At 44.9% G+C, this 14612-nt stretch overlaps 1 pseudogene; it reads left to right on the top strand.

Moving 5' to 3' along the window:
• Positions 1-13044, top strand: part of LOC136581107 (ligand of Numb protein X 2-like) — a 61612-nt pseudogene extending 48568 nt beyond the window's left edge.
• Positions 13045-14612: the final 1568 nt, after the last annotated feature.

Here is a 14612-nt window from a genome sequence, read left to right as displayed (position 1 = left end):
AGCCAGGTCACTAGATGAAGACAGTGGGGCTGTCCTTATCGGGACAATCACTCCGCTTTTAGGCAGGGGTGCCCCAGTTTCCCTGATTAGTAAGGGATAGGGCTCCTTCCATCTTCCCTGGAGTGTAGTCCTGTTCTGTGTTCAGTGTGTATGAACAGTGTTGTGTCCTATGTATGTCTAGTGCATCTCTGCAGGTTCCTAATCAGGGATAGCCAGGTCACTAGATGAAGACAGTGGGGCTGTCCTTATCGGGACAATCACTCCGCTTTTAGGCAGGGGTGCCCCAGTTTCCCTGATTAGTAAGGGATAGGGCTCCTTCCATCTTCCCTGGAGTGTAGTCCTGTTCTGTGTTCAGTGTGTATGAACAGTGTTGTGTCCTATGTATGTCTAGTGCATCTCTGCAGGTTCCTAATCAGGGATAGCCAGGTCACTAGATGAAGACAGTGGGGCTGTCCTTATCGGGACAATCACTCCGCTTTTAGGCAGGGGTGCCCCCACTTTCCCTGATTAGTAAGGGATAGAGCTCCTTCCATCTTGCCTGGAGAGGTGTAGTTTGTAAGTGCAAATACTAGATAAGGGTGTTTATAGGTTTTAAATGGACATGCTTGCACCCGTTCTGAAGATTGGCGCTTTAGTGCACCAAGCGGACATAACATAATGACCAGCCTTATCGTTTGCAGCAGACCCCTATGGTAGCTACCTGTGTTTTATTGTCTCTCTTGCTGGCGTCGGCACTAGGGCCATATGGATAAGTCCTGTGCACACTATGTCAGCAGGAGGGGTTGCCATCTTTTCTCCTCTGGGCTGTGCATTCTTTTTGCAGACTTCGGTGACTGAGGCCGGTTTTGTAACGCACAGAGCTTCTAGGTAAAGGTGCACAATTTGTTACTCCTTCCTATTTGCCATCTTTGCCTTGGTGTCAGGGCCTTTAATAGATAAATCCTGTACACGTGCGTGGTTTGGAGAAGTTACATGAATTTTTTTATTGCCCAAAGGGTCCAGAGGCCCCTTTTTCTTTTTAAAAAGGGGAGGTACTGTCAAGGTTGTGTATCTGGGACCTGTGGTTCTACATGTGCCCATGACTACAGCTTCACAGATGAGGGTTAATCGAGCTGGCTGGGTGTGGTATTCTCTGCCAGCCAACCCCCCCTTGTATGCTGCATATAAAAACCAGCATCTCTTAGTAGTTGATGCTGGTCATTTTATGTATCTCTGAGTTTATCCCACTCAGAGCTGGTGTTGGTATGCCTGTCTGTAGTGTTGCTCTCTCCTTCCCTGTAGACAGTCTGGACACATGCTGTCCCTCCCCTCCTTGCGGTTTCTGGGGTGCATGCGCCCGCAGATTACTCCTTATCTCTTAGCAGGTGTGGCCTCCAGATGTCTGATGTCATGTGTGTGTCAGGTGGGTGATGCCTGACACTGTTCCCTGTTATGTCAGCATGGTGCCTGACTTTCTATACCCCTGTAGTGAGTACATTTGGACTAGCTATGATTTTCTATCTTTATGCATGGGAGCTCTGGTTGGGGTTCCTGTTTTATGTTGTATGCACAACCTGGTATGTTGGTGTGAACAGTGACGTGTTTTGCATGTCTGTCCAAGTGGCCAGACGTGCTCTGTGTGCAGTCCTGTTCTGTGTTCAGTGTGTATGAACAGTGTTGTTTCCAATGTGTGTCTAGTGCATCTCTGCAGGTTCCTAATCAGGGATAGCCAGGTCACTAGATGAAGACAGTGGGGCTGTCCTTATCGGGACAATCACTCCGCTTTTAGGCAGGGGTGCCCCACTTTCCCTGATTAGTAAGGGATAGGGTTTTCTTCCTTCTTACCTTGAGAGGTGTAGTTTGTAAGTGCAAATAGTACATAAGGGTGTTTGCGGGTTTTAAATGGACACGCTTGCACCCGTTCTGAGGATTTGTGCTTTAGTGCGCCTAGCGGATGTAACTCTACTTACTATTAGTACGCTCTGAAGGTGCTACAATACTGGGTTCTCTCGGCTGTAGAGCGATAATCTACTAAAGTGATTATGCATGACCACTAACTTCATGATGAGCAATTTGCTCCGACAAAGAGACTCGTAGCATAAGAGGTAACTCTACAGCCTGTTGCCAAAGAAATGGCTGAGAACCCTATACATGCTGTCATGGTATTGGAAGGACTAGGAGAAAAGCTGGAAAAAAAGTTACATAAAACTGTGTGGTACAATTCTTGCTGTGGAATTCTAGGCCATGCCTTATACATATATAATATAACTACCTCTGCACAGTTATATATCGCAACAGTATCGTGAAAATGTTCACAAAACAGACAATTTGCTCCTGATCTTTACCATTTTCACCTGGCTCATGGCTTCAGCTGGATTCACACAGCCATATTTGCGCACGCATTAGCGCATGAAAATTTTGTGAACAAGACACAGAAAATAGAACCCATTGATTTCAGTGAATTTGTATACATGCACGTATTTCATCTGCGCACTTCGTTTGTGCAAAAAAATATGTAGCTTGCTCTAGGAGAACATGTTAAACTCATGAAACTAATTGGCCATTTCAATGGCTCAGGGCTCTGGTACATGTTTTTTTTTTAAATTAGTTGCATGCAATTGTGCACACATTGCAAAAAATACTGTAAAATACGCCATGTCAAGTATAATTATACTTTTGCAAGTTTAGGAGAATAGGAAAGTCAATTCTCCCATTGTGTTCTCTTGCAATGTTTGTGGGGAACTTAATAATTCTCCATTCTTTACTGCTGTAATTCTGCCATCTGTCCGTGCCTGTCATGTGCAGTCGTGATGCGTACTTACTCTAAACTTTGTCTTTGTTGGGATGCTTCCTTAGCTCTGTTATAAACTGCACATAATTGCTGGTAGGAGAAGCACCAGACAGGGCAGTATCTGCGGGTCCTATAGGTTAATCCTCACTTCTGCATTGTAACATGTAGCTGGCTCTTCTGTCTGACCAGTTGGCTTTTTATCGATTTGCAAGTTATACAAAGCGTATATTGGGAAGTTTTGAAAAATACACATTTTTACCCAATTGCTTAACAACAACTTTAATATTGTTTGTCTAAAATGTGCAGAACAGGCAATTCTAAGCGTTTTGCAATATGGTTTAGCAGACCATGATGTATATTTTTCATAGAAAGCCACCTATTCCACTATGCAGCTTGGAGAAGATGTTGCTGAGGAATCTGTCTTCAGCTAGCTAACTGCATAGCTGAACAGGAAGCTTCTGCCTGCGCTGTGCCTGCACTGTTATCTCTAGTGCAGGCACAGCCACTTATATAGAACACTATATTAATAAAATGTATGGAAATATGCACAGCTATGCTAGTTTTGCAAAAATGTTCTTGAGAAAGTCCATAGAGGGCGAAACGCGTTGCACAGTGGAACTTGTTTTATAATAAAGGAACGCTATTCTTGGAATATCATTTTTCCCGGGAGCATTTCTTCCTAGAGCGCTGAAGGTATTTTTTGTATGCAACTCCTTTGCAAAACTAGCATAGCTGTGCACATTTCCATACATTTTTACTCAGTGGGTCCCACCTGCTAGTGAGACCCAGACCAATGGCTGGCTCTCCGGATATAGCCCGTCTGGATCAGTGGAAGCAAGGGAACAACAAGTGTTATATTTATTTACAGGCCTACTTGGACGTGGAGGTGATAGTGGAGCCCCCCCCCCCCCCCCCCCCCCAGACTTCACTATTCACCGGGTAAGTCCATCTTCAATCTTGTTCTTTTATTTCTTATTTTATATTTTCTTTTTTGTTTACCCCCTATCTTTAGTCACTCTGCTCTCATTGGAGCGACATCCTAATCTTATATTGTCTTTTATATTAATAAAATGTCTGCCTTTTAGCTTTATTAAATATATTTCCCCAAAGTGTCCTCTCGTGCTGTGAAGAGAAGCCGTCCTGTGTTACTGACAGCTTCTCCTACTTAGAGCATGTCCGCTACCCATGGGACCCCATGCACTGACAGGGTTTCAGTTCATCGAGTTGTGACATACATTATGTTACAGTATGTCACAACCCAATGCACTGAGACACTGTCAGTACATGGGGTCCAGCGGGGAACGGGCATGCTGTGAGGAGGAGAAGCTGTCTGTAACACAGGATGGCAGCTTCTCTTCAAAGCACCAGGGAACGGCGGCAGGAGTGGTCTCCATAACAGATGTCAGGGGAGGGCACTTTGGGAAAATGTAAATATATAAATGTAATAAAACTAAATATGGACATTTTATTAATGTACTTACTGCTCTATATAAGCGTCTGTGTCTGCACTAGAGATAACCATGCAGGTGGGAGCTCTCTGTTCAGTTGTGCAGTTAGCAATGTCTTCTCCGAGCTGCATAGCTGAATGGGGGTTTTCTACAAAAACTGTACAGAATAGGCTGATAAAACATATTGTAAAAATGCTTATAATCACCTATTCTGTACATTTTAGAAAAAAATTAAAGTGTAGTTACTCTTTAAAGATTTAAAGGGTTTCTGACTATTTTGGCTAGAATCCACTACATTGACAGTATCGTCTCTTCCACTTTTATTTCCTATATACTGCATCCACATGAAAGGTCTCCTGTATAAGGTAATCCCTCCAATTGATCACTTATTAGTTACTCTCTCTGCAGATATACATATCCCTTTAAAACTTTCCATTTCTCATAACAGTGACCACCCCATAGAATTTTTGCATCCTGCTTTGCTAAGCTTTAATCCCCACGGCCATAAAAACACGCTTCCCCTGGGGATTAAAGCCCTGCAGGCTGTGGACATGACAGCTCCCTGCTGTCGGTTACCGGAAGTAGCCAATAACCTGGAGCTGTTATGGGGGACCACCGGTCACGTGATCGCCAGTATCGACCGGATGCCACCGATCACAGTAAAGTTAATAAAAAGTTAAGGGTTTCAGCTCCCTTTACACCTCGTGGCAGTAAGGGGAGGTGAGGATACTCGCCCCCATCCTCCACGATGTCCCGCTGCGTTGTGGTCTTCCAGGACCTGACGCCGGTCTTCTGCGCATGCTTCCCAGACGCCATTACATCATGCACAGAAGCCAGGGAGGCCCGGGAAATTTTTAAACTCCCTGTTCCCGGCTAGTATGAGTAGCCGAGAGCAGGGAGCTGTGACCGGGAGCCGCTGTATACGGTTCCCAGTCAGATGATTGCTGTTATCTAATTGATAACAGCGATCATGTAAAAGTGAAAAAAAAATTGTTTCATCTCCCCTCACAGATTATATCTGTGAGGGAAGATGAAATTATGTACCTAAGACCCTGGATTTATCCGCGGACCTTACCCCGGCTTCTGCGCACTCACCCGTGGCCAGAATGGTGGATGCATTTGCAAAAGCCATGGATTGCTGGCATAATTTAAAATCTCCCCGCTCCTGGTTACCAAATGTAGCTGAGAGTCTGGAGATCTCACGGGGGCCGTGGTGAGTTGTCTCCGGTCACGTGATCGCCGTTATCCAATGGACAACTGTGATCACGTAAAAGTAAAAAAATGTTAGTTTTATCTCCTGTCATGGATCCGATCCATGAGGGGAGGTGAAATTACTTACCTGAGACCTCCTGCGATGTCCCCCGACTGCATCTTTATTCTTTGGCAGAATCACTTTGATATGCAAAACCTTTACAGAGTTATTCTATGTTAAATGTGACACATGTCAGATTCCCAAAATTTGGCCTGATCATTAAGGCGAAAACAGGGTTGGTCATTAAGGGGTTAATGACACCTGCTACAAGTGACATTAAGGTTAATCCTCTAGTGACTGGCCTATTTTGTTACTTAAGGACCAAGCAATTTTTATCATCACATTGCAAGAGCCAAAACTCATTGACAGCTGTATGAGGGCTTATTTATTGTGGGATGAGTTGTATTTTTTAACCGCACCACACTTGGGTGCATTTAATGTTTTGTATAACCCTTATGAAATGGTTTTGAGAGGGGCATGGGAAAAAATTTGCAGAAATCCCACTATTGGTTTTTGAGCTTTGTTTTTAGGGCGTTCACTATTTGGTAAAAATAACATCATTTTCTTATTTGGGTCAGCATAATTACTGCAATGCAAAGATTATAAAGATTTTTAAAAAACCTTTTTTTTACTACTTTAGCGCACAAAGAACACATTTTGAAAGAAATGCAATTGTCTTAACATCGCCACTTTCTAAGGGCTAATCAACACGGTCATAGGCGTTTTTACATTCACCTGCCGACGCCGTAAAAACGCGGGAGCAGGCGCACAAATCGAACATTTTCTAACGCATATACTCCAAGGCCACAATGCCGTTGGGCGTGGGGAGACAGATTAGCTCTTTATTTATTATTAGGGATGAGCGAGTATACTCGCTAAGGCACTACTCGCTCGAGTAGTGAACGGAGGGAAAAATGCAATTCTTATTTTTACGGTGTTCACAATGTGAGATAAATAACATATTTTCATTGTTGAGGTCGTTGAAAACACTGCAGTACATATTTTGTGTTGCTTTTTGAAATTTTGGAGGAGTATTTTGAAAATGTATATACTTTTTTTTAAATAAACTTTTCTTGAACTTTTTTGCCACTATTTATTTTTTTGTTCTTTGGGGGACTTGAACATGCAGTAATTTGATTGCTAGGATGGTACACTGCATTACTTAAGTAGTGCATACTACTACGCCAGCTTATTAGAGAGGAAAATCCACTGCAGAAATTTGAAGCTTAGAAATGAATTGCTGCCAGCTGTGGTATTACAGGCAGAATCCCCAAAAATCCAAGGCGGACTCCACTGTGTGAACATACCCTAACCAGTTTAGAGTAGGGGAGGGGCATAGTTAAATGCTGTAGTTTGCAAAAATATGATTTAGCTTTTTTTTCCTGCCAGTTGATTTTCAGCATAGTCATGACAAAACACCTATAAAATATTTAAAAGAGTATTCTCAGAATTAACCTATCCACAAAATAGCGGGGCGGGGAGGAGGAGCTAGAATGGAGTATTGGTATCCACAGACTTGTGGGCAGGGAGCAGGAGCTGGAATGGAGTAGTTGTATCCACAGAGTAGTGAGGCGGTGAGCAGGAGCTGGAAGGGAGTAGTGGTATCCACAGAGTAGTGGGGCGGGGAGGAGGAGCTGGAATAGAGTAGTGGGGCGGGGAGCAGGAGCTGGAATGGAGTAGTGGTGAAGCATGCACACTGCCACTCTATGCAGCTCCTATGGGACTGCCTAGGAGAAGCCAAGTGCAGCACAGGTGAATGGAGTGGCAGCATGTATACTTTGCTATCATTTCATTGAAGCTGCACCTCATGGCAGAAGGTCAATCAAAAGGAAAAGGGATTTATAAGTATTCCTTAGTTAGCACAGCTAAATCTACTTAGTAATATCCCAGTGGGTTGAGGTGGAGAGATCAGTGTAGATTGTGTGTTCCAGAAAGATAATACTGTGATTGGCTAACACACGCCGTCAGCCAATCACAGCCATTCAATGACATCATTGAATGGCTGTGATTGGCTGAAGGCGGACATGTGTTAGCCAATCACAGCCATTCTATGATGTAATTGAATGGCTGTGATTGGCTGAAGGCACGTGTGTTTTAGCCAATCACAGCCATTCAATGATGTCATTGAATGGCTGTGATTGGCTGACAGCACGTGGGTTAGCCAATCACAGCATTAGCTTTCTGGAGGCGGGGATTTCAAGACCCGCATCTAGAAAGCAATGCTCTGTCGGGGACCAGGAGGGAACGACAGCCTGCAGTAGCGCCGCAGAACGCCGGGGAAGTGAGTACTGATTTTTTTTCCTACACTTTATTCCCGGCGTATAAGGTGACAGTTGGGGGGTCGTCTTATACGCCCCGTCGCCTTATACGCCGGAATATACGGTATATGTTCTTTATTGATAAGAAAGCATACAGCTCAAAGATCTGCGCTGACCTGTGAGCTGTATGCTTTCTTATCAATTAAGAATGTATTTTTTTAACGGTAGCAGCTCCTCTCCACTTCTACTTTTCGCATCAAAAAGAACAATGCAGTTTAGGAATAGTGATGGGGGGACCAATTGCCTCCTACAAAGGTGGTAAACCACTTGCTATGGACTTCATGACTCGGTAATCGCTGAGTGGCTATTGATGGATTGCAAGTCAAGTATACAAGAGTGACTTTTGGGGAATTATGTTTATTGGTTGTTTTTTTGAAAAAATGACAAAATACTTATTAAAAAAATTATTTAATGAAGAAAAGGAATATCACTGATCCCCGGGATGTTATTTCTTAGTAATATCCCTTTAAGCATTTTAGATCATGTTCTCCAATGTCTGGTGGTTATGCCTAACTCTGATGTATTGTTTCTCTGTATGTATGCAGCCCATTATACTTCCACAATGGGTTTATTTATTATGTTCTTTGTCTCCTTTCTTTCAGGCATTTGTAAAGGATGTGCATGAGGATTCCATAAGGGCTCCTGCACACTGGCGATGGCAATACCGGGCTGTGATTCACAGCAGTAGCCGGGAGCCATGAGGTTACACATTTGCAGGGCCACCTGGCCCTCTGCGAATGTGGCTGACGTAATGATGTCTGGTGCACATGCGCAGAAGACCGGCATCCGGTCCTGAAGGACCAAATCGCCGCGGGACATCGCAGAGGACGTGGGTGAGTATTTTCAGCTGCTCTCATGGATCTGATCCATGAGGGAAGCTAAATCTTTAACTTTTTTAAACTTTTTATTTATTTTCATGCGATTGCCACTATCCATTGGAAAGCCCAGCAAAGCAGGACTAAAAAAGTCTATTGGGTGGGCACTGAGGGGTTAAGATGAAAATCTGAAATTATTCATCTTCAAAGGTGTGTAGATATTCTATATCCTGTGTGTGTATGTGCGTGTGTATGTATGTGTGTGTGTAATATAAATAAATAAATATATATATATATATATATATATATATATATATATATACACACATACATACATACACACACACACACGTACATAATGCGGTTCAAAAGTCCTAAACCATATTTAAGTTAGGGGAATCCAAGTTTAGCAGCAATATTATATGACATTGTAAGGAGACTAATGTAGTATTTTGGGCCAGTCATTCTGTATTTGATTCAATTGTGATGGTCAACTGGTCATTGAAAAGTACTTTTTCCCATTGTTGGGGAGACCAGTGGTGTCTTTTTGCCTAGGCCAACCTTCTTTTTCTTTGAGCCTTCGGCAGCAGTTGTTTCTTTTTGGCTTTACAGCTGCGCAATTCAGCTGTTCACATTCTGTGGCATACTGTAACTGCGGAGCACATGATTCTGCAGGATTTGCTATACTCATGGAGCAGTTCAGCTGATATCCACTTTTAGTTTCTGAGAGTAAGCCCTTTTCAAAACCATTTCATCTCTTGCTGATGAGCGCCTTTGGCGACTGGACTGTGGTTGATCAGCAAAGCTTCCCATAGTCCTATGTCTCTGGATGCTTCTAATAACTATAAATGGATTGCATCCTATGATAACCCTCCAAGATGGAATGATACGATGCTGTACTTTGCTCAGCCAAAAGAAACTTTTATTTCATTTGCAGCATGTTACAAACTAGATAAAGTCCTCAGGTGCAAGCACCGAGTCATGACTGACCCCTAGGGGAACGTCACATCTTGGCAGACTGTTTTTGCGGGGTGGTTTGCCATTGCCTTCCCCAGTCATCTTTTACCCTTCAGCAAGCTGGGTAGCCATTTTACTGACCTCGGAAGAATTGAACAGCCTTGAGCCGGCTACCTGAACCACACGGATTGAACCCGCAACCTTCAGGTCATGAGCGAGAGCTTAGGACTGCATTTCTGCTGCCTTAACACTCTGCCACACGAGGCCCTTGTGTTATCATGTTTCCTCAATAAGACCTACCCCAATTTCTTGTCTGTATGATTGGGGAACATAGCCAAGACATTGGTTATAGCTACTGCTACTAGGAGGCGACACTAAGCAGAAAGTGTTAACTCCTACTAGCTATACCCCTCCTGTAGATACCACACTAATGATTTTTTTTAGCTTAGTGTCTGCAGGAGGCAGATATGTTTAGTGTAGGTCTTCTGGAAAAGACAAAAATTGTGGGAATACGGGGAGGCAGGGCTTTTCCCTTGTCTCCCTGTCCTTTCATGGGAAGGGCGGACAGTACGGCGTGTTCACTGTGCTGTTTTTATGCCTGACCCAAAGAAGAAAAAGGTGGCTTGATTATGCTCTTGCGTAAGCATCATTGCCCGCCAGCCATAGTCTTCCCCACCCTGGAGCAACTCCCATCTTCCATGATGGCGAGTGTGGTGGGGAACACTGCTGGAAATGGACTGCCATGCTGGATATCGGGAAAGAGAGGACCATCCAAGGAGGATCTGTACTGGTTGGGGGAGAGATGAGTATAAGTTAGGTGAGTAGAACCCCTATCCTCCACCTCTCCTTCCACCCCCCTCCCTCCACTCTAGCCCCCAGCTTTTCAGGCCTACCTGGGCCCTCTGACAGCGGTCCGGAGCGCAGCTATAGCGGGCCCCCTGCAGTAGGGGGTTTTCCATTCATGTGTGGCGTTAGCGGCGCAGCCCGGAGGTATACTGCTGCCGTGGCCTCTTACCTGAGGCCCCGGCTTTGCAGCTTACCTGAGGTTGCTCTCTCGCTCTGGGCCCTGGCTTCTACCAGCACCCCCCGCGTTGTTCTAAGGCCCCCGCTGGGTAGTGGCGACTGCATCACTGGCCGCACAGCGAACGGCGGTCCGACCAGGCAGTAAAAAATTGAGGTCAAGGCCTTGGGGTCTACTCCCGTCTTGGGTGCTGCAGCTGGAGTGGATGTGGGGGCATTCCCACGGTCAGCACAGGTCTGCAGACCTGGCGGTGCAATCGGGAGGCCGTTTTTTCGACTCTCTTCATGAGTAGCAGACTTGGTGGGCAGATTAATCAAGGCTCCAGCTCTGGACCCGGCATTTAGGCTACACCCCCACACTGTGAGCGCGGGAATCTTAGAAGGAGAGAGGCCCCTCACCCCTCCCTCCTTCTCTTGCTGTTGCTCTTGCCTGCATCGCTGCCAGCACAGACATGTGTGCACAAGCCTGCTGTGTCTGCGTTGGAGAAGCACTGTTTTCTACAACCCAGAAGCTCCAGCTGGGATCAGGTCATTGGATTGGGTAAGCTCTGCCCGAGGCAACTTCACCTGCGCTGTACCCCTCCTGCAGCTACCACTCGCAGCAATTCTGCCCAGTAACTCTGTGTGCAGTATTGTAACAACGTCCGACCCCCAGACTGGAAAGTCCTGGACAGGCTACAGGTAGAGCCAAGTTTTATGTTTCTGCTCACTGTAATGCAAAGTTCTCCTGCGGTCAGTCTGAGCCCCGCTGTGCGAAATGCCTCCAGTCTCTGCAGGCTCTAGTGCCGGCAGCTTCTGTTCCCCCCACCACCCTGGTCGATCAGGCGGCTGAACCTGAATGGGCGCACTCCCCTGCCGCCGCAGTCTCCTGCTTAGTACTTCAGCTGCTATTTTATGCACACTTCAACCGGACAGAGATGATTCTCCTCAAGAGCAGTTGTGTGATAGATCACGTAAAAGAAGTACATCCCCCTCGCTACAGGGAGTCCTCTTGTAGCAACCCCCATAGGAGAGCTACATCTTCTCAGTCCTGCCATTCATTTGCATTCCAGCCCTCTACATCTGACTCAGCAGCGCTCTATCCCAGCGTCTAAGGATAGTAGCCTTTCGGAAGGGGAATGCTCTCGCTCTACATCCCCCTCGGACAAAGACGATGAGCAAGCTTTTAAGCTTGTCGCGTTGGACAGTTTGGTTGTGGCGGTTAAGGAAACCCTTCATGTGTCAGAGGAACCATTGGAGGTTCAGACCGCGCCAGTTTTTTTTTTTTAGGTGGCATAAGCTCCGACACTAGCTATTCCTTCCCCATAAGGACCTTGAGGAGGTTCTGGAGAAAGAGTGGGAAGTCCCTGACAGGCGTTACAAGGGACCTGGCAAGGCCTAGGATATTATGTATTACTTGCTGGAGGACCTCATTAAGAAGTGGTCTATCTTTCCCATCGTAGATCCACCAGTGTCTTGCTTGTCCAAACACACCACTCTTTCCACGGGCAACGCGACATCGTTATCTGATCCGCAAGATAGGAAGTTAGACTTCTTGGCAAAATCTGTCTTTGATGCCGTAGGTACCACTTTACGCCCCATTTTTGCATTTTCATTGGTCAGTAAGGCCTCCGTTGCATGGGCAAAGCAATAATGCCGGGACATTCCATCGGGAGCCCCAACCAACAAGTTGGTGGATGCAGCGGACAACATTATTCAGGCCAAAAAAATTTTATGTGCGCAACCTTAGATTCCGCAAAATTCATAGCCTGGACGTCGGCAGCCTCAGTAGCGCTCCGCCGCAGGTTCTGGCTGAAGAATTGGGATGCGGATGCGACTTCCAAAAAGACGCTGATAAAGCCTGCTTTTGTTGGCAACAGACTCTTCAGAGCTAAGCTGGACAAACTAATCAAAGACGCTATGGGCGGAAAAAGCACGTTCCTACCTTAGAACAGGGCTAGAAGAGGAAAGGCTACGCTAAGAAGAAATCCTTTTTCCGATCCTTTCGCTACTCCAGCCAATGTACTTCGCAAGGCAAGAATAATCTGCAGGAGTAGAAAAGGGGACCATCCTTCAAAACAAGAAAGTCCTGGCGACCTCGCCCCATATGTCCAAATTGGCGGGTGTGAAATTTCCTGCATGATAGTCAGACCCCACCCGATCCCGGCAGGGTGGTGGTCTGCCTCTCCCTGTTCAGTGGCTTGCTTACGTGTCTGATTCTTGGGTACAGGAAATCGTCTCCTTTGGCTACCTTATAGAGTTTGCAACACTTCCGCCAGAACGTTTCTTCGATAAAGACTACCAAGGGCTTCTTAAAAGGCGTCTCAACTTATCATCGCAGTCAACCATCTACTCGCTTGGGGTAGTCGTACAAGTTCCACCTTCTCAACACAAGCAGGGTTTCTATTCAAACTGTGTCTACCTTCAAGCTGACAGAGCAGTTTTTCCTGGAAGTGAATTGAATACCCCGCCTCCATCAAGCTAATGCTATGATCGGGTAATCCAGCGCTGGCGATTGGTTAATCGGTGCTCTAATTGTAAAACATAATGACGTCATCCTGTCCCCCGCACTGGGTTCGTGCGGCTGTGCGATTTTTATTTTTTTGCATAGCTAGCTATTCATATAGACAATAAGACAAATAATATGAAAATCAATATATACATTAGAATTCCTCTTTTAAGTAAGTATACCCAAAAAGAGAGTATATCAAAGTCCATATACACAGTGTGCACATATCTACTTATATATAAATAATTCATTTTACATGAAACTAGCTTACCCGTCGCGCGTTGCTGCAACATCAGAAGAAAGGAAAATCAAGGAAACTCGTTCTTATAACATTGAATTTACATTGTGTCTTATGTTGTTTTAATTCTCTGTATTTAATCAAGTGCTTGTGGATACACAATATTTTTTGTTTTTCCGTCTGGTGCGTACACGAATAAATCCGAAGGTTTTCCGACGCGTGAGCTGGCCACATACAGTTGTCCATGTGAGAAGCACGGATTCTCCAAATCTAGCCCACACACTTGCAGCGATTGTCCTTGTGCTCTGTTGATGGTCATTGCAAAAGCGAGTCGCACCGGAAACTGTAAATGTTTGAATTCAAATGGCATATCTGTTGGGATAATTGGAATACGTGGCAACAGAACATCTTCCCCTTTGAATTTCCCATTCAAAATTGTAGCTACGATGACATTGTTCATCATCTTTTTCACTGAAAGTCTTGTACCGTTGCAAAGTCGTGGTGGATGGATGTTTCGGAGAAGAATGATAGGCACGCCTATTTTCAATGTTAAACTGTGCGGTGGCATACCTGGAAAATCGAGTGAATTCAAGAAGTAATTGACAGCTTCATCTTGATTCATCACAGTATCGATGGACTTATACGTTGTCGCTTCGCCTGGTATTCCGTTTTGAATGCTGAAATTGATGGCATTGACATCGTTGTTGGTAGCTGCTAATATAGCCCGTGCGCTGAGCCACTGATGATTTTTGTAATTCCGCGCGATATTTGGGAACACCTTTTGGATCAATTCGTCTTTGGTTGATGTCATCTTTCCAAAGTTTGTTGGCAATGTGATACATTGTGTAGATCTGTCGATAGGCATTTTTCCATTTCCAATATCCAGCAATTGTTTTGCGAAACGTTCGGCGGATGCATCATTTTGTAGTTGAACACGCATATTGGTTTTCAAAGTCAATTTCTTAACATGTTGCCATAGAACTGATGATTTGAGACATGCATTAAGACATAATCAATGCTCGTGCCAAATGTCAAGTTTCTATGACATTGGTAAGCGAGAAAATTAGATTCCGTACGTAAAATTTGGACGCTAATTCTTTGGCGCTTACAATTGAATAATCGAGTTGGGACCCATTAACTTTTCCTATTTATGACATAATCAATGCTCGTGCCAAATTTCAAGTTTCTATGACATTGGGAAGCGAGAAAATTAGATTCCGTACGTAAAATTTGGACGCTAATTCTTTGGCGCACAGAATTGAATAATCGAGTTGGGACCCATTAGCTTTTCCTATTTATGACATAA

Source organism: Eleutherodactylus coqui, chromosome 10, assembly GCF_035609145.1.
Source record: "Eleutherodactylus coqui strain aEleCoq1 chromosome 10, aEleCoq1.hap1, whole genome shotgun sequence".
Classification (NCBI taxonomy): domain Eukaryota; kingdom Metazoa; phylum Chordata; class Amphibia; order Anura; family Eleutherodactylidae; genus Eleutherodactylus; species Eleutherodactylus coqui.
This window is presented reverse-complemented; position numbering and strand designations above follow the sequence as displayed.